This window comes from Marmota monax, unplaced genomic scaffold, assembly GCF_021218885.2.
Source record: "Marmota monax isolate L192 unplaced genomic scaffold, Marmota_monax_Labrador192_F-V1.1 WCK01_AAM20220418_F8-fsc00771, whole genome shotgun sequence".
In the NCBI taxonomy this organism is placed as follows: Eukaryota; Metazoa; Chordata; class Mammalia; order Rodentia; family Sciuridae; genus Marmota; species Marmota monax.
Window position 1 is genome coordinate 78,114 of NW_026694960.1, and position 22,748 is coordinate 100,861.

The 22,748-nt window shown below is 40.9% G+C and overlaps 1 protein-coding gene across 1 annotated transcript in view; it reads left to right on the forward strand.

Annotated features, from left to right (window-relative positions):
• Positions 1-22,748, forward strand: part of LOC131423535 (MAP7 domain-containing protein 1-like) — a 116,321-nt gene that overhangs the window by 63,524 nt on the left and 30,049 nt on the right. The gene's annotated exons all lie outside the window — the stretch shown is intronic.

Here is a 22,748-nt window from a genome sequence, read left to right on the forward strand (position 1 = left end):
GGGAAACACTTCTTTATGTTTTGGATTCCAAGGTAGCTAATGATTGTGAAAAAATATTGCGTGCTTTTTATACTTTCGGTAACTTAAGCAATCAGTTTAAACTCCCATTTGTTAAATGTTCTGACTGACTTTGGCTAATTTGTTTAGTTCCTCACCATTTCATGGATACAGCTGGTAGGCAAGTTGGGGTACAGGATGAACAGGATCCACATGTACCTCCAGAGGACTCCCAGGCCCAGTGGGAGGTAGACAGGTGCAAAAACTATCCAGGTCAGCATAGCTTGGGATGTTGTCAGTGGTGTGCTTTGTGAGGTCAAGTAGCGGGGAGTGGGATTAATTGTCCATCGCATGTCATTCCATATTCAACAGCCCACAAGCTGTCCACTCATTGCGGGTGAGGCGGCATGGGGAAAAGATGAAGAGCTTTCTGTACACATATTTTGTCTTTACGTGTTCCACCATCCCTATGAAGCAGATAGCTTCATGATAACCATCTTAGAAATGAGAAAATGGAGGCACTTACTGTGTGCTGGCCCTCTTGCCAAGGGCTTGACTTGTATTTTTCTACTTAAACCTTCTACCAACACTCTGAGATGGGGACCTTCAGGTTTTTTCCCTTTCAAATGAGAGTACCAAGGCAGAAAAAGGCCATCTCACCTCCTGAGTAACACAGGAAGGCTTGTGTCTGAGGGGTGTGTTGTTTAATGTTGGTGAGACTGAGCAGATGATGAAGAGCTCATTCTCCTCAGAGTTACTGTAAAAACCATTTAATTTAGATCCTGTAATTTTTCTCTTATTGAATTTCTTTGTTCCTAAAATGACATAAGTCAATTTTAATGATAGCTTTTCAGACTAAATAAGAAAAAGATTACAATTTATAATCAATTTCTAAATGTGTACTGACCATAAGGTGTTTACATTTCAAAATTAGTAAGAAGGGGAGGCATGCCTTAGAACCAATAAACTATAACAAGTAAATAAAGATACATAAATATAAATGTGTACATTTTCTTATATATGTGCATGTGTATATATATAGAGACCTGCAATATTCTGTAATGCTTTTCTTTTTAATGCATAAATTTCATCTTCTATAGTAGTGACATCCCCTTAAGTGTGAACCAAAGTCTTAAGACTTCTTCTGAGTACAAACAGTATTATTTTGTGCCCAATACCTTGGCAGTTCTCTGTATGTGTTCTTTGTTTTTTTTTTTTTTCCCCTAAGAAACCAAGGCTTGCAGATATTGTTCTTAGTAGAAGGTCACGCTGTTTGTATATGATAAAGCAAGGATTAAAGTAGTGTTCCTTGTTGGAAGCCCATGCCCTGACCACTATACAGTCCATGTCTCTGTGGTATTGCATGTATGTCTGGATGGGTGTGTGCAGGTTGACTGATGTTTGAGGGGTGGAAGTCATTTCTCTTTAGTAGGAATTCATAGGCAGTAGAGGAACAGAGATCATTATCAGTCTATGAATTTGTCTTATCTTCAAGAGAGATACATACACCTAATTCTAGACACCTATATTCCACTTCTGTTTTCCTCCTGCTTGTCAGAGACAATAAGTCCCCACAGAGATACCCATATTCTTTTAATTTTCCATCCTACGAAGGTCAGATCACCTTTTGATAATTACCTTTTCCTTTCCCATATGCCCATGGGTCATTGGGGATCCACTTATCAAGTGCCTTTTTTCCTTTGTGCTCATGAGATCAGAAGGTTGCCTCTTCAGTTGTATGATCTCAGAGTTTACATGCACCTACAAAAACCAAAAGTCACCTGCTGGTAGGCAAGGCCAAGTCCTGAGAGACAGTCAGGAGGCGGGCAGCAGATATAAGCATGACTTCTCTTGCACGGCTAGTTCTCTACTACAGACAAAGGTGTTGCAGGTTCTTGGAGTTGGAAAGGCATCTTGGTATAACTAGCTGCCCTCTGAGTCCTTGATTCAACTATTTTCCTTGCACAGAGTTATTTTATAGTAATTGGTTTGTTGAATTTAATAATATAAAATTGGGTATGTATCTTACCTTTGTTGTTTTATTTTCTTATGTAGTCATCCCCTCTTATCAGCAGAGGATATATTACAAGACCCCCAGTGGGTGCCTGAAACCTTGAAGTACTAAACCTAATACATGTTTTTTATTCCTGTTCATACATACCCTTGAGCTATTTTAACTTGCAAACTAGGCACCATAGAGATTAACAACAATATCTAATAATAAAATAGAATAATTAAAACAACATATTGTAATAAAAGATATTTAAAGCTTAAGAATTGTTTACTTCTAGAAATTTCCATTTAATATTCTTGGATCTTGACTGCGGCTACATGAACTGAAGAAAGCAAAACTGCAAATAAGGAGGGACTGCTTTAATTCACTATAGCATGCTTTATGAAATATACATGTTTGACACACTGGACACAGGATAATCAGCAAAACCTCCTTCCCCATGGGTGGTTTGAGAAATGCTGGTCTGGACCAGCTCAGCATATGCCAGTTGTGCTTGTGGCTTTTCTCTTCATGGCAACTTGAGAGACCCAACCTGACTCCTACTGTTCTTTTGCCAATAATCTCTGACCAACTGCTTGCCCCTGCTCTGCGGTCTGAAGGTTGAGGAGTTTTAAGTAGTGAATTTCTCTGGGCTCTCAAACAGACTTGTCTTCTGTCTGTCTGTCTGTCTGTCTTGAGCAGCTTTCTAGTCCTGACAACCTTGCCAAGAGACCATGCCTGTCATGGATGTTACAGGGCTTGGTGAGAGTGAGCTAGTTCCAGAGCCAAGCAGTCCTGGGTTCTCTTAACCTTATGCTGCCACTGGGTACCTGAGTCCAACAGTTGTATTCTCACTTTCATGAAATGGGAGACTCAAGGGCCAAATGAGTGGAAACTTGGGACTTCCCATTTGACTAGGGCCACTGTGGGATGGTATGTGAGACGCTCGAGAAGTCAACTTATATCTTTGCTCCTGGAATATAAGGAACTGTTTCATGAAGATGCTCCCCTTCTCTGCCACAAAGCTCTGGTTCAGTAGGCACTGGGGTCTGTCCAAGGAGTTTATCATATGCAGTAGTCCCTCCCTATCTATGGGATACATATTCACAGACCCCCTATTAGATGCCTGAAATTATATACAGATAGCACCCTCTATATATACTATTTTTTTCTTCTATATGCATTCATGGTAAAGATTTACCTTTTCACTTAAAGGAAAAACCCTATGGGCCCCTCTTTGGCATATCCAAATCTCCAGCATGACATTCTTGTGCTTTGGGGCCATTTTTAAATAACTTGAACACAAGTACTGTGATACCACAGCAATCTGATGAAGAAAGCGACCAAGTATCCTAACAGGTAGGTAGCTTATACAATGAGGATATGTTGAATAAAGGGAAGATGCATATCCAGGTCATGACTGAGTGGGACAGTGTGAGATTTCATCATGCAAATCAGGACAGTGCTCAGTTTAAAACTGTAAATTGTTTATTTCTGGAACTTTATTTAATATTTTTGAATCACAGTTGATCATAAGAAATGCATTTGTAGGTAGGGGGTTCTTACTGTAATTTCAGACCAGCTGAAATCCAGCTAGTTTTAAGATGAGAGTAAACTACATTATAACATTTTGTTGTTGTTCTTTGGACAATGGGGAAATGGTTGTCATTTTCCATCATGAAGCTTTGAAGCCATTGATCCTTGTACAATCTGTCTGCTATGTTCTTGCAGATGGAAACATACTTTATTTGCCTTTAAATTCTTAGAGCAGGTGAAATTTTCCATGTTTGGGCTGACATGCAGGGTTGCAGGTGCCTTAAACGGATCTACATTTGTTGTCTGGTGTCTCTGTCATCTTACCTCCTGAAGCACCAGGTAAGCAGCTTTGGGGCCTTTAAGAGGCCCTTTGTATCTTTCTCTTAGGAAGCTGCTCCAGATCTTGGATAGACCCTTACTGGAAGCCTACAGTCATGACCATAAGTATATTGTCCATTCTTCAGGGTGTCCTGTTTGGGAAGGGTAGGGAGCCATGGTGTGACTAGGTAGTGGGTAGGTTCACCTGGTGAAGAAGTAGCCTTGGACTGCTGGGATCACTGGGGCCCCTGTGGGCAATCTGGCCAGAGGAATGTGGTGGGGTTGCCCTCAAGGGGAGTGGAATCTGGACAGGAGGGCCTGGGCCAGCCGTCTCACCCTGTATCCATGTTCTATACCTGACCACCATCAGCCCAGGTTCTCCCTTGCCACGGCAGTGCTGACCACTGTATCCTGGCCTTCTTCCAACCTTTCTCCACATTCTCTCTTCTATTGCTTTGCACAGCCCTTTCCTCTGCCTTTTCCCTGGTCTCCATTATCTCCACTGAGCTGACCCATCCCTAAAGTAAAGTCCTGCTGCTGCCTCCACTTGAGTTTCTCTTCATGCTGCCATCTTTTCTATCTTTTGGCCATCTCAGATGTACTACCTAAGGACAGCAAATTCTGTACACCACCTTGCTTGGCCCCTCCCTGGTGAAGCGCTGGGATATAGATGGCCCCATGTGGGACTATACCCTGCCCAGGTCAGAATGTTGAGGCCTTATGTTGTGGGGATTGAAAGGCAAAGGCTGGTAGGGTAGAGGATTGGGCCATCCCAGTGGGAAAGTGGCAGTGGGATCTGGGATTTTCACTTGTCTTCCTTATGGGCTGTACCATGTAGGGGAATATGGTGGGGCTGCCCTTGAGGGGAGTGGAATATGGACAGGAGAAAATGGACAAGTGTAGCCCTTGCAGTGGTGGGTCTGAGGCTCTGGCTACTTGGAAAGCTTTGATCCCTTCTGTGTCTTCCTAGGGTATTCTTTTGAGGGTGAAGTAGGGAAGAGGATGTGCATTGCATTGTGGGTGGCTCAGCATGGCTGATACCTGCTCAGGAAGGTGGGCATTGGTTTTTGAATGAGGCTGAAGCCTGCTCAGCACACAGTCCTATAACCGTTTCCAAGAAAGTTTAAAATATATTCATGGCTGGGTACCTTTACCGTGTTATAATTACTTAAATGTGGCAAATAATACCCATGGTATTCATGCTAACTGTTTATGAAACTTCAGTGAAGCAGGATATTTCTTTCCTTTTTGGCACCTGGATGAAGAGGGTGTTTGTTATGACAATTTCACTCGCTGAATTTAGATGCTGTAAAACTTCTGTGTTCACTCAGTTGCAGAAGAGAAAAACTATGGGATACTTGCTGTTAGCTGTTTGAATGGCTACAGAGAAAAATGGTATAAGCAGTAATTATACTGATTGATGAAAATTCAGGTAATTGCAGTTATTTCTTTAAAAAATGATGTATTAGGTGGGACAGAGGAACTTTAAAATTTCTTTCCTTGTATTAAAGCATACAGAGTAATTTAAACATGAGTTTCTTTATTTCACTTCCTATTTAAGTGTTTGGTCTTTAAAGTATCAACTATGTTTAAGTTTTATTTTTGTGTTCTTTTACCATATTGACTCATCCTGGATTTTGTAATGGCATGAACACATTCTTTTATTGTCACTGTTCTTTTCTTCCTAGGTAAGTAATGCCTTTTTTTTTTCTGGCCTCTTTGCCTGAGGCGTGCTGTGTCCCCTACTCCATACCTCACATGGCACATGTGGTATTTAGCTTTCTCACCTGCTCTTGCTGCCTCCAGTTATAACCCCCTGAATCTCAGCAGAAAGAGGGCCATTCATACTTCACAATCATATCTTTGTCACACAGGAAGCAGCTCGATTTGTCAGTTTCCCCTGAATGTATTAAATAGTCCTATATGTTTGAGGCTTATCCCCATCCCGAGAAAGTGGTTGCATTACAGGGGTTTCTTCTCTTCCTCTTTCCTTACTCTCTCTCTCCTAATCCTTCTTTTTCATATTTTGTTAACCAAGAAGAAACAAGAAGTATTTGAAGTTACTATGATATGAAAATTGACATTATTTTTGATTTCTGTGAGATTTATCTATAATTAATTGTCTAAGGAAAAGGTAAATATTTAACTTATGTTCAGTTTTTCCTATTTCTGAATTTTCTGTAACTCAGCCATGTTTCCTAGTGTTTCTGAAAAAGTGGTGGGAAGCCCCACATTTCTCTTTCTGAAGATGAACTTGTGCCTGCAGCTGTGCTCTGGGGTTCTCTGGGCTTCTGGGGGAGGCATTAACATCCTGGGACAGTTGTCACTTCTGCCTTGGGCAGCTGGGGTGCTGAAAGGAGAAGGATGAGTTCCCATCAGCTATTTCTAGGTGCCTGAGGATCTGCTTAAGATACTGGAACTGGGATTTGACCACTTGGTAGGAGTGCTTAAAATATATGTATAAGAGGAGCCAGGCTTGATGGTGCACCTAATCCCAGAGACTCAGGAGACTAAGGCATGAGGATGGCAAACTCCAGGCAGACCTCAGCAACTTAGCAAAATCCTGTCTCAAAATACAAAATAAAATGGACTGGGGATATACGTGACAGGAAAGTGCCTTTGAGTTCTTCCCCAGTACTAAATAAATAAATATTTGCTGAGAGATGATAGACAAATGAGAGGGGGGTGAGGGGAGAGGGAGAGAAAGTGTGTTTGTGTGTGTGTGTGTGTGTGTGTGTGTGTGCAGAAAGAGGTATGGAGAGTCAGAGCAAATACAGAAAAAACCAATTTTCCATTATTGGTGGCAAATTCCAAAGTGTGATGGAAATCTAAGGAGGTAGTAGAGAGATTTTTCTCATGGGTAAAGTGACATTTACTTAACTGTAGGGATGATTAAGATTTAGATGAAGCCTTATAGATCTCTTAGCATGGCTGTAGCATACCTGACCCTTGGAGACCCATGACTCTAGCCTTCCTCCGTAGTGCCCCCCTCTTGCCCACCTTCGGGAGGCTGCTCCTTCTGTTCCCTTTAAATTTCAGCTTCCTGCCTTGTTCTTCTATTCAGCCTCTTTTTATTCCTTAGCAATGTTCTCTTACATTTATAAATAAATAAATTGCATAGCATGTTTATTGCTATTTGTTTTCTCCAGATAAATTATAAACTCCATGAGGGCAGGATCTTTGCATTAGTCACTAATGTGCCAGGCATAGACTAATAGGTACTTATAAATATTTGTTGAATGGATGAGTCACTTTGCACAACAACTATATAGATAATCTTCAGCTTACAATGGGGTAAAGCCCATTGTAAGTTGAAAATACTACCATAAGCTGAACATTCATTTAATCATCTAATTTATTGGCCATCCTAGCTTTACAACCCAGTATGCCTCACAGTGTCAGTTTCCCCTAGAGATTCAGGGCTGCAGCTTTCTGCCACTAACCTGCATTAGGAGAGAGGATTGTATCATGTTTATCATTAGCTGGAAAAAGATCCACATCAAAATTCAGGGTATGGATTATATCAAATGTGTATTGCTCTGGTATCCTTGTAATGTTAAAAAAAATCTTAAGTCAAACAGGCATGTCGGGGTAATTTGTGTTCTCTGCTTAGGTGACTCTAAAGTCATACACTCCACGTCTACAGAGTTCTGTGTTTGGGTCCCCCATGGCTGTGTCATCTTTAGGGAGAAATTTGTTCTACAATTGTGAGCCCCTTCACATTCCTTAGTGAAGCTGTCATCCCTGAGACCAGTGAACAACAATTTGTACTTTTAATGGTTGGAATTTCATTATGGTCAATGTGTATGTTGAGTTTCTTGTGAACCAGATCTTAATGTTTTTGAAACCCTCTTTTTAATGTGCAAACTGATTTGGAGTGATTTTTATCAATCTCCGTTTTTTTTTCAAAGACTGAGATATGAGGTGTAGAATAAGGATGTAAGATGAAGGCTCGTTGGTCTCTGGGTTCCATGCTATCTAGCTTTCCAGGGAGTAGGATTCTGGCAGAGCAGTCACTTCTTGGCTACCTCAGTCAGTGGTGTTCAGGCCAAGACAGTACAACCTGAGCCCAAAGTTCTTTAGTGGCTATGAGAATAGCGCATGGGTGGAAGTCAATTTAGAAGGTAAAATAATGAGGATTTGGTGACCAGCTTGAACATGGATAAGGAAGAGTTTGGGCTTCACTATGATTTCCAGCCTGGGTCACTAACTGAAGGTACTGGCATTCAGTAACCTGGTTCTCGGGAGCAGGTTCATGTCACCATTTTAGAAGAGAGGTGTGTCAGCTCAGATTCCCTTTCCTATTCCCCAACTAGACACTGCCCTTAATTCCTCTCTCTGTGTTAATTCACCCTTGTCCTGGTCACCCAGGTTTTCAACTTTTGAAAAGCTGGGATTCCCCTGCCAACTTCTCTTCTACATCCATTATATTTTCTCCATTGCTTCCTTATGAACATGGTTCCATGTGTCTCTGGTTCCTGTCTTGGAAACCCATATCTTGTCTCATATCCCAGCATTTAGTCTCCTGGGCTTGAATCATTTGGACAGAGCTCTTGGTCTCATTCCTTCTCCAGGCTCCTGGAGCTCCTGGGCTCCCCAGAGTGGCGGAGGAGTCATCACCCTGGGAATCAAGATCATGTCAGCCCTGTTCCCAGTTGCTCCATCTTGAGCAGTTTGGAGAAGCATTGTGTTCTCATCGTTTCCAATTCGAGCAGCTGGAATAGAGTCAGTTGAAACTGTTGATAACTCTTGTTATCACTCCTCACACATCCCTCCAGGAACTGGTACCAAGGCAAGGTTAACAGATGTGTGTATCAGACTATTGTGCCATATGAATCCAGGGACTTCTTAGCTTATGGACCCCATTCTAGTGAGTGAAACCTTAGATAGAGGTGCTTAAAGCAATTTTAACACCTGATTGAGATATGCTTAAACAGGAATGTACTCTTCTGAGACCCACTGAAAATGAATAAGACTTATAACTCATGGGTTGGATGTGAGGTGTCCCCCTCAAAGCTCACATGTGAGAGAATAATAGAAAGTTCAGAGGAGAAATGATTGGGTTGTGAGAGTCTTAACCCAATGGGTGAAAAAATCTCCTGATAAGGATTAACTGAGTGGTAACTGAAGTGGTCGGGTGTGGCTGGAGGAGGTTGGAATTGGAAGCATGGCTTTGGAGTATATATTTGTATCTGGCAAGTGTAGATCTCTCTCTCTCTCTCTCTCTCTCTCTCTCTCTTTGCTTCCTGATCATCATATGAGCAGCTTCCCTCAACTGTCGTACTCTTTTGCCACAATATTCTGCCTCACTTCGAGCCCCAAGGAATAGAGCCAGCCTTCTATGGAATAAGATCTCTGAAACCATGAACCCTCAAATAAATTTTTCCTCCTCTTCAATTGTTCTGGTGGGTCCTTTTAGTCATAGCAGCAAAAAACCTGACTAAAACAACTAACTAGGGAGAAAAATATTTGGGCAAAGAAACCTTTTGTAACTTTAGTGATAGAAAAAGGGCTTGTAGTAGGTGTAGATTATCTCTGCCTTGTGTGTGTTTTCTGTACTGCTTGTCTACATGTACAGTGTTGTATGTTATCTCCATGTGGGTATACATACACATACTCCCATACTTCTTCATCTTCTCTTGCTAGCGTTATTCCATTTGGTGACACTATTAGAAGCACACAGCCTGGCAGCTGGCTTCCTGTAATGGAGGCCAGCTGGCTCTACCTCCCTTGCTGTCTGTTGAAGCTGGAGTGGCCCTATGAATAGCCAGGCTGTTGCCATTTATAACTGCTATTCAAGGATGAAAGAGAATGTACACCTCTGATTAAAAAAGAACAGTGAAGACCCTCCATTTTCTCCACTGGATTCTCCTTCCATCTCTAGCCCATATTAGGATGTGACAAAGTGGAAGACTGTCTCCTTGGGGATGGAGAAGACAACTGGCATATGTTTTGTGACAGGACTTTGGACTTTTTTATATCCCGTCTCACTTACTGCCCAGCATACCCTTTGAAATAGGGAATATTATCAGTATCACTAATATCCAGATTTGCCTGTGATGAAACTGAGGTACATCGACTTGTGTTGACTTATCTAGCTACGCCAAATATCTACAAAGTAGAAGACACCAGCTTCCACATCAATGCTCTCTGGCCCCAAACCTGAGTTCCTTTCCTGCACCCTCCTCACATGGAGTAATTTGAGGGAGTTGGTCATTATCTTTTCTATCTTTGTTTATCCTCTGTGTACCATTCTGGATAGTTCTGTTGCTTCCCAGACTGTATCATCCTTCAATGTCAAGGAGCCTCCAGGAAGTGTCCTTGGACCATTGGTCTTCAGGGAGGGAGAATAGAGAAGAAAGGTGGTTATAAGGTTTGGTTTATCTCATCCAAAATATTTTTCATTTCACATGATTTTTTAATCTCCAGTGGCTTGGTTTATTCATTTTATATCTTCCCTTTCTCTCCTTATCAGGCTCATGGTTCCTTTTACCTCCGTGAACATATGAAATATGCTTCTTATCATTATTTTACCCTATTGTCTTCTGTTTGTATCATCTTTGACATTTCTAGATCTGTTTCTCTGGGTCGATTTCTTTTATCATTTTGGGTCTTATTTTCTTTTTGTGTCTCGTAATTTTCATTTAGATGCCAGACATCATGAGTTTTACATGATCGGGTGCTGGTTTATTTTCAGGGGAAGATAATCTTTTCAATATTTTTGAGCTTTATTCTGGGTACATTTAAGCTTCTTAGGAATAGTTCGATCCTTTTAAGACTTTCTTTTAAGCTTTGTTAGTTGGGTCTACACGTACTTTTAGTGTGGGACTGATTTCCTGTTATTATTTTAGAAGGACCCTTTTGGGGACTCTGCTTAATGGCTCCTGTGTAAGGAAATTTTCCATTTGGGCTTGTGGAACCATGCTTTTCTCTACCCTCTTAAGCTCTGAGGATTGCTCTGCCTCCTCCTTTCTGGTGGTTCTTCTGCCCTTTATATGTGTGCACTAATCAACACTCAGCTAAACATTTGCAGAAAACCCTCTGCAGAGCTCCAGAACTTTCCCCTTTGGAGCACTCCTTTCCTCTTTGCTTTGGCCTTCCTGAATGCTAAGTTCTTTCTCATTAGGAGACCCCCAGCCTCTGCTTGGTATGCCACCCCTTGTACCACAGCTTAGAAACACTCTAGCAAGTGAAATAGATGCTTGTGGGACCCACTATTTTGTGTCCTCTCTCCCAAGGATCACTCTCCCATTTGGCCTGTTGTCCAAAGTATGAAAACTTTTTTAGTCATTTTAGGAGAGAGGGTTCATTTGATCCATGTTTGCCAGAAGCTCACTAATCAAATGTCATATTATTTTAACTGTGGTTCTAGGAGGAGATTAGCTTTAGAATATTTTTGTGTAGTGGGCAGACTCAGCCTTGATGGTAAAAAGAGATTTAGTGATGATGTGGTCCAAAGACCTGATTTTTTTGGATGAGGAAATGGGCCCAGAAAGTGATGTTATTTGCTCAGTATCACTGAATTTGTCTCATAGCTGTTTGTAAGCATTTGGCTCATGCCACAATATGGTTTTTCATATAGGGAGTAAGAGGTGAACTGTTTCTTGTAGGGATGAATCAGTCCTGCCTGCTATGAGGGCTAGCTGTTTTGCCTTACAGGGGAAAGTAGCTGAAGGACTGAGTCTGCTGTGTCCTTTTCATTTTTTTTTATTATTAACCTGTTGCTTTATCTAAAAATCCATTGAAGATAGACCTCAAGGAAGCATCTCTTTGAACTACTATCACCTTGACCTGTCAGCCATGCTTTTCATTGTGTTCTTGGCAGCTGCTCTTTGTCCTTCCTTGCTCTATCTCATACCTGTCTTCTGACGAACTATCAAACCTGGTCCAGGTATGCCATTGGGGACTCAGACTGGAGCTCTGGGCCAGATCTCTCTCACTTCCTTCAGACTCCAGGTTCTTGGCCGCAAGCCGCCATTTACCCTGGGGTCTCTGCCCTCTGCCTGCCAGAGGGACTTAGAGAGGAAGGAAGAGCCAACCCTGGGGCCTTTTCCTGGTCAGCCAGGACAGTAAGAACTCTTTCCAAGTTCTGAAATTGTTGTTGAGCAAGTTCAAGGAAGAGATGTCAGTGCTTATTCTGCTAAATGGAGAAGAGTATAGGCATATCTTATCATGTGCCTACTATAGTATGTACTTGATTGTCTGCTATAAAGTTAACATTTTCTCAGTAGTTCCAGCTACATATAATTTGCATCTCTGGTTTTAGTGCAGATGTTGCAGGGGTTATGAAAATGAAAAAAAAAAAAAAAAAAAAGCAAAGCTTAAAGCTGAAGAAGCTGTATTCAGCTTAATTGCAGTGGCTTTGTGTACCACCATAGGCTTAGGCTTCATATTTCAAAAGTCAGCTGAAGCTCAGAGATGCTAAGGAATTGTCCCCAATTCCTTAATACACTAAGATTGCAAACCTTATCTTTTCAGGTTCAGAGGTATGTTCTTGTTAGCATTCTATATGCTAACTAGTACCTTGGTCTTTTTTCTTTGGGGTCTGTGGGTTCATATGTAGGAGAGGGGGTTTTGGATTTCTCTTTTGTCTTCTGGGGGGATTTGACTCATTGATGGCATTTTGGCCTAGTTCTCTGAGACTCCTGAAGCCCAGTACCCATAGTGATTTTCTGTGACAGGGAGGAACAAGTGATTGGAGGAAGTGCTCAAAGAGTGAAAACATGAATCTCTTCCATTTTTCCAGAAATTTGTATAAGAGTTGGCCATAATTACTTGGGGCTAGAGTGAAGATATATTTTATTCCATTTGAAATTTTGTAATTTGTTTTTCAAATTACACTCATACCATAATTTGCATCTTAACTGATAATCTTAGAGTACTTTAAAGGGTAGGCTGTTAGCATTATTTATGTGGGAGGTTCAGAGATTCTGTATTTGGATCTTCTAATCTCCTGAGTGAAGCTACCGTAGAACTCATAGTGGGTTAAGGTGCTGCTTTCTGACTATTCTAACAAATTAACCTTATGTTAATAAATGGGGAAGTTTTGGTGTCTATTCAGTTGCCTTTTACAAAGAGGTTTGTTCAAATTGAGGATGATGAAGCTGGTGGTGATAGAGGTGGAGATGACGGAGATCACAAAGATGGTGAAGGTAGAGTTTAAGTGAAGGAGGTTGGAGCTGGTAGAGATGGAGGTAATAGAGAAATGTGGTGGTGGAGATGGAAGAGGTGATGGTGGTGGAGGCAGAGAACATGGAGGTGGTGGAGGAGGATGAAGTAATGGGTAACTAGTGGAGAGAAAAGGGGAGGAGGTTATGGAGAAAGAGGTGGGTCCATAGGGATGGAGTGGAGGTGATGGAATGTACTGTTAGAGGATCAGGTAGTGGAGTAGTGGAGGGGAAGTTGGAAGTGGAGTTCATGGGAGGAGGTGAAGGAGATGATGGAAGTGCTGATCATGAGTGATGGTAGAGGTGGAGGAAGTGATGGTGGAGGTAGAGGTAGGGGAAGGAAGTGGAAGTGATGGTGGAGGTTGGAGGTAGAGGTAGGGTGATGGTGAAGTTGACTGGGATTGGAAGAAGTGGAGGTGATGGAAGAAGTGATCACCAAGATTGCAGGAGGTGAGGGTGATAGGGAGTTGGTGAGAAGAGGGGGAGTTACTGGAGGAGGGGATATTGAAGAGAGTGGGAAGTGGAGGTGGGGTAGTGGTGGAGTTAGTAGCAGGGAGTGGAGGAGGTGCTGGTGAAGATAGTGGGAGGTAGAGGTGATAGTGAGGTTGATGAGAGGGAATAGAGGAGGTAGAAAAGATGGAGGTGGTGGAGGAGATAATGGGAGGTGGAGATGAGGAGCAGCAGGAGCAGTAGTGGTTGTAGTAAAAATAGCAGCTAACATTTACTGAGGAGGGATTTACGTGTAGGATCACACTAAATCTTTAAAACAGTCTTCTGAGGTCACGGGAAGGCTGGATGTCTTCCCCAAGGTTATGAAGCTGTTCATCTGCAGAAATTCTAGAGCTAGTGCCCTTCACCTTTAGGATGAGCTGCTTCCTTGATGTGGGAATATTGGATCAAAAACCGGGAACAAAACTGACTTGGCAAAGGCATTTTATTTTGGGAAAACCATTTGTCAAGATTGACAGGCCCTGGGCACGAGGTTTCTTTGTGGGGTGATGGAAATGTTCTAAAATTAGAACATGGTGAGGGTTGTTCAGATCTGTCATTATACCAGCACTCATTGGATTGTATACTCCCACCAGATGACATGCATATTATATAGCATATCTCAATAAAGCTATTTGAAAAATGAAAGATTGACGGATTTCCCCCTTCCATGAATAACTGAAATTGATGTTTCTGTGTCCAACATTGCATAATGGGTGGTTAGGATAGACAATTTATGTATTACCTTTGCTGATATTGTCAAGAATAGCTGCACATGGAGGTAGTTATGTTGAAGGAAATGTCTTTGTGTTGAGTACCTATGGCTGTATGTGTCTTTTTAGGTGTACAGAGTTGTGTGCAGGAAGATTTAAAGGAAAACTTGATCATTTTTTAAAACATGGTAGCATTTTTGCTGCAAGTTTCTTACATTCCAAGAAAAATCCAGGTATTTTCATGTCATACTCAGCAAAGTACATAAATAAAATTATAAATAAATGCATCATTGAATACCATTAATACATTTTTAAAAAGTTACCGTCATTCCTTGATGTGGACTGTTGGCATGTTGAGTTTTCTTTCTTTCATCTCAAGATCTTGGAAACAGTTTTTACTCTGGATTTTTAAAGAGGAGTTTGGCATAATTCTCTGTTGAGAAAACTCTCACTCCCTTTGCTTTTATGTAGACATAAAGTGTGGAATCTAAACAGGCAGTGACATTTGAGGCCCCCAAAAAAGGGGGTACCCTAGCTCATTTGATACAAATGTTATTTCCATTTGAGGGGACTAATTTACACACCTTGCAACTATCAGAATTGGAGTGCTGATATGGTGACTTTTAGCACTTCTCTGATACTTCAGGGTTTTTTTGGTTGTGAGGATAAAGATAGATTTTGTAGTACCCAGCTCAGTTGTTAAGAATGTATTCTCTGTGTCTACACCCACAGGTATAAACTGTGATATCATGGACAATGTGTCTCCTTCCTTTCCCATATCTACGCCAATGTGCTAACAACATAATGTATTACAGGAAGAATTTAAATAATAGTCCATATAAACTTTCTAGTGCCACCGAATTGGAAACTCAGGAATTGCAGTAGAAAATGTTGTTTCTGCATTAAGTTTTTTAATAAAAATAAGAAATTGTAGAGTTGGATGGTAAATGTTATTAGTCTTTAACTACATCACACCTAAATATCATCTGCATTTGAAAGTTCTGGAATAGGCATGCCTACAGAAAGTAAAAGTGGGCATCTGGCATTGGAAAGAGGTTGATAAGATGGTAGGACGATGGCTCCTCTCAGAGGTGCAGGTGACACAGCAGCAGATAGCTTTACCACTTATTCTTCACTAGGCCAGTAATCTCACACATCAGTGGATTTTCAGTTCGAATCACTTTAACTGCATTTTGTGTGAAACGACATATCCCAAGTCTGTTATATTTCATATACCCATCTTGGGAAGCATTGCCCTGTTGTATTTCAGGCAGGGCTGCAACAAGTTGCACCAGCTGTCCCAGCCAAGGTTCCCAGGTGGGCAGGAGGTCATGGATCAATTGTGAGGTTTAAATTAAAATGGCACAAACTGTGAGCTTGTCAGTGACTAAAGCAACCTAGGGTACTGATTGGCCTTACACCTACACACCAGGCCCACTAAAGTCCACATCCTGCTCTGCCACTTTTCTCTCTCCTGAGTCACTTTTAAGTGCATTCATTGAAACCTCAGTAGAATGGGGAAAATTAAGTGACTTGCCTCCCTGGACCAGGGTCTCAGAAGTATGCATTGGGTGCCATCCTGGAGGGCTGGAGAAAAAGATTTGAACAAAAGGGGGAGACAGGTGGGAGGTCAGGGGAATCAGCAGATAGAGGCCCCGGCCTGGGGACCAGTAAGGGTCTTGAAAAAGCCTGGCCAGGGGCCTTCATGAGCCCCCTGAAGTATTATTTATGGAAGGAACAGCTGAGCCGGAGAACCAAGCCCTCATCTAGTCCTTGTCCATTCCTGGCCTGCCTTGTTCCACCTGCCACCACTACTGGAAGCCAGGAGTTATCTGGCATGCACAGGAGAAACGAGTGGAGGAGACTGTCCTCTTCACCCGCCTCCCTCCTGACTCTAGGGCTTTGTATGAGTTCTGTAGAATAATAAAGGATTGGGTCCCTCTGGGGAAAAGTGGACTGTTCTTGTGGATTTTTATGAAGGTGGTGTTTCTGCCTAGGCTGGATTTTTACTTTGGTGAGTATTTCCAAAGCCATATGAAAGGTCCAGCATTAAATAGTGAAAAAAAAAAAAAAACTTGTGTGACTATGAGGAGGTTTAGGACAATATTCTTCCATCCTTCTACCTTTGCCTGGAGGTAGACAGCATAGTCGTGAAGAGCTACAAAAGGCATTTGCTGCTAACTTGACTTAAAGAAGAAAACCCCAGCTTCCCTTTCCAGCATGCTGGGGCCTCTTAAGTGCAAGACATTGATAGCTCTAACCATAAGGCAACGTTGTCCTCCCTGTCTAGCCCTTCCCTTATGGAGAGCCATTGGAGGCTCGGAAACAAACACACAAATAGAGGAAACCATGTCAGTGCAGTGATAAACCTTTTAGTCTCGTCCCAGTGTTTACTCCCTTCCTCCTGGCAACCTGCACTGTTTGTCTCTGAATGGTGGATGGACATTTGCTCCTGACCTTCCAGGCTATAGGAAATTTTTTTTTTTCAACTACTCAGTCAGTGGTTAACTTTTCCCCATTGCCTTTTGTGTGTTGGCTTTATTTTACAAATGCTAACTTTATCCATACTATAGGTTGTGCATCCCTAATTCAAAAAGTTCCCAAATCCAAAACTTTCTGGATGCCAACAAGATGCCACAAGTGGAAAATTTTACACCATGAGACTTTTTTTTTTAGGCACAAAGCTATTAAAAATATTGTATAAAATTACTACCTTCAGGCTATGTGGGTAAGTTCTATATGAAACATAAATGAATTTCATATTTAGAGTTGGATCGCCTCACCAAGATATCTCATTATGTGTGTGCACATATTCCAAGATCTGAAAAAAATCTGGAACACTTCTGTTCCCAAGCATTTCAGATAAGAGATAGCCTACCTATATTAGTTATTTCTTGGATTCTCAAGGGAAAAGAATCCTTGTCTGAAGCTCTGGTCTGTTGAATTGAAAAAGGTACAACTTTTTTGACCTTGAAAATTCATAAACACTGAGCCACTTGAGATTTCATGGTTGCTGCCATACTTTCTCCTGAAAGCCTGTCAGACATTGAACATGTTTGAGGCATAGAGTTGCCAGATAAAAATAGAGAATGCCCAGTAAAAATTGCAGGTAAACGACTAATAAGTTTTTTAGAATATGCCTTATAATATTTGATACATACTCGTACCAAATAATGATTAGATATTTTCTGAAATTCATATTTTAGTGGGCATCCTGTGTTTTTATTTGGTAAATCTAGTGACACTATTTAGGCAAGTTTCCATTAAATTACGTTTTCCAGTGACTTGTCTTTTAAATTGGTGACGTCATTGGAGCCTGGTTTCCTTGTCACTTAAAAGGCTTTCCTAGGGAAAGTAGAGCATCCAGGGATCAGAGGGTCTCAAACTTGAGTGTTCCCAGGAAACACCCAGGTGTTGGTTAACCTGTAGGGCCATGCCCATCCCCTGAAGGTCCTTACAAGTGTGTGAGATTTCGGGCACCAAGAGGCTGGTCCCATTCTCTCTGGTGTTATGTATCTATTTGACATACTTTTCTCAGTGTTTCTATGATCTGCTTCCAAGGACATGATCCAATAGCAGAATTTGTATGAGGAATGCATAGCAATTACTCATTTACATGTAAGTACATATTTCAGATGAGAAGTTTTAATAATGCAAGAAAATTTTAAGACTGAAATCATGTACCAGGGATGTTCTGAGAAGTGCATTCTTAAGTGATTTTGTCATTGCACGAACATCATATTGCATAGGTACACAAACCTAAATGATATAATCTACTAGGTTATGTGGCTTAGCCACCATCACACCTGTAATCTGTGATTGACAGAAATGTAGTTATAGGTGCATCAACTTTTTCTTAATGTGTATTAAATCTTTCTTGGCCCTAAGTTTGTTTGGAAGAAAATGACTAAGGATTCATGCAAAAGAAGAAGAGAGGAAATATTCTGCTGATGATAAAACATGTTGACAGACTGTGAATAGAAAAATGTGGGGTGTCAGCCCAGGAGTGGGCAGCTCTACAGAGAAACAGATGAATGTGTATATAGGATTATAATATGTGCACAAAGTGACTTCCCCAGTAAGGCAAAATGAAGAATCATGAGATACATGGTGCTATCATTTGTGTGTTACCTGTCCCCCAAAGGCCCAGGTTTTAAAGGCTTGATACCCAGGATAGCATGACTGGAAGAGGTGGAATCTTTAAGAGGTGGGGCTTAATGGGAGATATTTAGGTTATTGGGGGCTTGTGCTGAAAGGGGATTGTGTGACCTTGCCTCTTTCCTCCTTTCCTTTTAAGTGCTGGTCATGAGGTAAGCTGTTTTGCTCCCATTGCCATTTATCTGTTTTCCCACCATTGCCATTTAGCACCCCTACCAGAGGCCCGAAAGCAGAGGGGCTAACCAGTCCTGGACTAGAACCTTCAACAGTGTGAGTCAAAATGTGTGTGTGTGTGTGTGTGTGTGTGTGTGTGTGTGTTTCATTTTAAGTTGATTATCTCAGGTATTTGCTATAGTAACAGAACACTGAAAGAAATGGGTTGGGAAAATGGGTTCACCATGGTTGAGGGCTTCAGTGTAATTTCTCCCCTCTCACTAGCCACCAAAATAAACATCAGCTAAATGAAAGGTTAATACATCAGGTCAGAAGGGAAATTAGAATAAAATACAAATGAATGCTTTTCAGTTTTCTTGATAAATGATGACAACAGTTTTTAATGCTCAAAATAATGAAAGGAAAAGAAAAGTTTGGTCAACTTGATTACACTGAAGGAAACCTCTAAGAATCAAAACTATAATAGCATCTAAAGAAAAATGGGATTGGAAGAGCATTTGCTACAAGTGTAAGTAAGCTAGTTTCCTACAGCATTTAAAAGTCTTCACAGGAAAATTAAGATACAATGAAAGTCCCATGGGCCAGCACATGAATGGGTCACCACAACAAGCCAACTTGATGTTCTGCATTGTAAACAAACCTCCCAGCAGTTACTAAGAGATTCTTTAACCCATCTTATTTTATTTTATTATTTTAAATTATTTTTGTAGTTGTACATAGACAGCATGCCTTTTATTTTTTTTACGCTGTGCTAACGATTGAACCCAGTGTTTTGTACATACTAGGCAAGCACTGACACTGAGCTACAGACCCAGCCCTAACCATTTTATTGAGGAACCAGTTGACTGTAAGTAAATGGCCCCAAGCTAGTGAATGGTATGAAGTTCACAGGCATATTTATTGGAAAGCTCTTGTGCTCTCAGGAACTAGTATAGCTAACCTAAGAGAACCTCCCAACCTCCAAGAAAAAGAAGACCCAGGGCTAATATGCTCATGAAAAACTGCTCAACCTTAACATTAAAGATCTGCATATTAAAACTGGAGGGTTGAAGGCACTGCTTACCTCTGGAATTGGCAAGAAAAAAATTTCCAGAAAAATAACCAGTCACAGTCCTGGCTTCCTCGGGTGTTATGAAACGGACACTTCACCTCTACTCTGGGCAGAAGGGTAAATTGGGTGAAGAAAAGTTTAACAGAATATTATCTAGAGTCTTTAAAAAAATTGCACATGACCATTGGCCTATTCATTCTACTTCTAAGGATCCTACACAAATAATCAGAAATGTGAGCAAAGTTTTATGCCCAAAGATATTTTTCTCTGATTATTGTTCATGTTATTTGCAAGTTTGAACTACGGGAGAGTGTCTACTGCAGTAGTTTCCAATATGAAAAAGGTGATGTTCATGAAGGTTTAAAACAACCTATATGTTAATTACAGGTGCGTAGGAGGGGCAACAAAACACAGAATAGTTTACTCAGTTTGATTTCCACAGTGACTATCTATGCACTAAAACGGTACAAAGACCACGAAACTGCCTTTATCCTACCATCACAGGATTTAGGCTAATTTCAGTTTTATATCTATTATGTATTTCTAAAACTTTTACATGGTTTGTTTTAAAATTCAGAGAAGAGAAAAAGGTTCATACCAATCTCAATTTTATATGTAGTCTGTTTTCCAAAAAATTTGGGTTTGTTTTAAAATTCAGATTAGAGGGAAAAAGAATTTTGCTTTGAGGGTAAAGAGCAAATTGGATAGGATGACAACATTTGCTATAGAATTTCAGAAATTAGATGGGCTGACCCCAATAGGATGCCACTGAATCTGGAGGGTTGGGAGTCTTATTAATCAGCCCTGAGAGCATACCTCCTTTCTCTTGTCTTCTGGATACCACTTCCCCCAAAGTATCCTTCCCTTCTTTCCTAATCAAAAACTTACTGTATTATTCAGATATCTGTTACTGTGACAAAATACCTGAAATAATCAACTTAAAGAGAGGAAAGGTTTGTTCTGGCCCAATGGTTTCAGAAGTTTTGGTCCATGATGGCTTGGCCTGTCTGGTGGAGGATACCTGCTTATCTCATGGTGGCTAGGAAGCAAAGAGAGGAAGAGGTTCTGGGGTACTTTTCATTTCAAAGGGCACTCCCCTGATGATATAACTTTCTCATACTAAGCCCCAGCTTTTTAAGGTGTCACTACCTCCAAGTAGTGCCATGGACTAGGGACCAAGTCTTCAACACATGAGCCTTTGGGGAATATTCCAGGTATAAATTATTGTACTTACCATCTAGATGCTCACCAGTAGGTTACTAGCTAAATAAATTACCTTAGAACATCCTCTCAGTGAGGTGTGATAGACCTACCAAGGAATTCTGTCACTAGAGATAATGTTTATTGAAATGGAAATTTTCAAAGATATGCATTAAAACACAATAATATAGAATATATTATTTTATATATATATGGAATATACATAAAAAGCACATGCCCCTCCCTCCACAGTTGCTTTTAAAATAGGATCATTTGTGACTTCTATGTGATTCAAATATAACATACATGTTCTCTGTAAATAATGCAAAAGTTCTTCACATGTGCACATGATTTTTTTTCTCTCCCCTGCCATTCCTTTTCCTTCCCATTTGTTCCTTTCCTTTGCTGAAAGAACATTTGTGAAACTGATTAGATAACTCCCTGGGTATGAGAATAGAGAGACATTTGCTTTGATTTTTTTCTTCATATTTTTCTTTAATGCATAGATATTTTCATAATTAGCGAGTATTCTATCTAAGTAACAAAAAGATATTTCTTTTGAAGGGGAAAAAATGAAAAAGACAGACAGAGGGAGGAAGGGTGGGAAGAGAGGCACCAGTGAAAATATCTGCAGTTTTGTAGAACTTTGTTTTGTTTTCTACAGATTTTCTGGAGGAGGGTGTGAATGTGACTTCGCTTTTCTTCGAAGTGTAGATATGAATGAGCTGGCTCTTGTGGAATCTCTTCCCTGGGCTTTCCCTCTTCTTCCCCCATTGTGAGCAGCCCCAAAGCACAGCATGGACCAGACATTAACTGTTCACTGGCAGATTGTTGTGCTTGTAGATGAGAAGTTAGCATTGAGTGCATTTTGTTCATGACAAGAAACACTCTGGGCACAGGAGCCTCTAACTGGGAGGCATTCAGGCAATGAAGTATTCATGCCCTGCTCCTCTGATACCTTGGTGAAACCCGTGTCCTGTTTTTAGTCTTTTGGGGCCTTTGGATGCGAACAATCAAGGAACATGTAGCCAGCTGCTCACATCCTGATGCTGAGGTGGCTTAGACCACTGGGGATGGTGGGTGTAAAGGCAGTCAACCTTCCTGTGCCTCCATGTCTTCCTCTGAGAAGTAGAACCCCACCTCGCACAGTACGCACACTGGGCACGTTGGCATTTGCCATCACTCTGCAGTGCACAAGCATGCCAGATATTCACATGCTTCAGTTGTGATGCTGGGAGGGATAGATAGGGATGAGGTTGCTGATGTCAGCTGGGAGCGAGCCTCGTTTTTGAAGGTTCCATTTAATATTTTTTTTTTAATTTTACAATGGTGAGAAAGCAATATGCATGCAGTAGAAACCCTACTTCAGATGTTGAATTGGGAACTTTTCCTGAGCCATTGCTATGAAATATGATGCTGTCTTGTGACGTTGGGCATATGCAGCAAGCTGTAGCTTCCAGTCAGCCCCGTGATGAGGAGGGAAACAGCCAATACTCTACAGTGGGGTGTGCCACTAAGAGTGATGTTTGGTAGGTCAGGTGAATTCAGTGCATTTTCCAGGTACAATATTTTCCATTTATGATGTGTATTGGGTGTAAGTCAAGGAGCATGTCTACTATATTTTGAATATATGTGCTATGTATTAGTAATCATTTTTAGTGAAGACTTTGTGCTTTGGGCACAATTCATATTCTTTCTAATTATAGAGGTAGTATACATGATTGTAAAAACTTCACAGGTTTCATTAATCTGTAAGAGGAAGTCAGCATTTCCCCACTGTAAGTTAGTCATTGTTGTTTTTTCCTAAGTATGTAAATGTTAAAAAGCACCCCCAACAGTTTATTGTGCCTTTCATTAGCAAATTGTGTTTCTATGAAGATGTTTTTCTAGAATTCGTGTGTTTGATATTGCTGTTTTAAATTTGCCAAAATTTTTTCCCCTCACTCTGATAT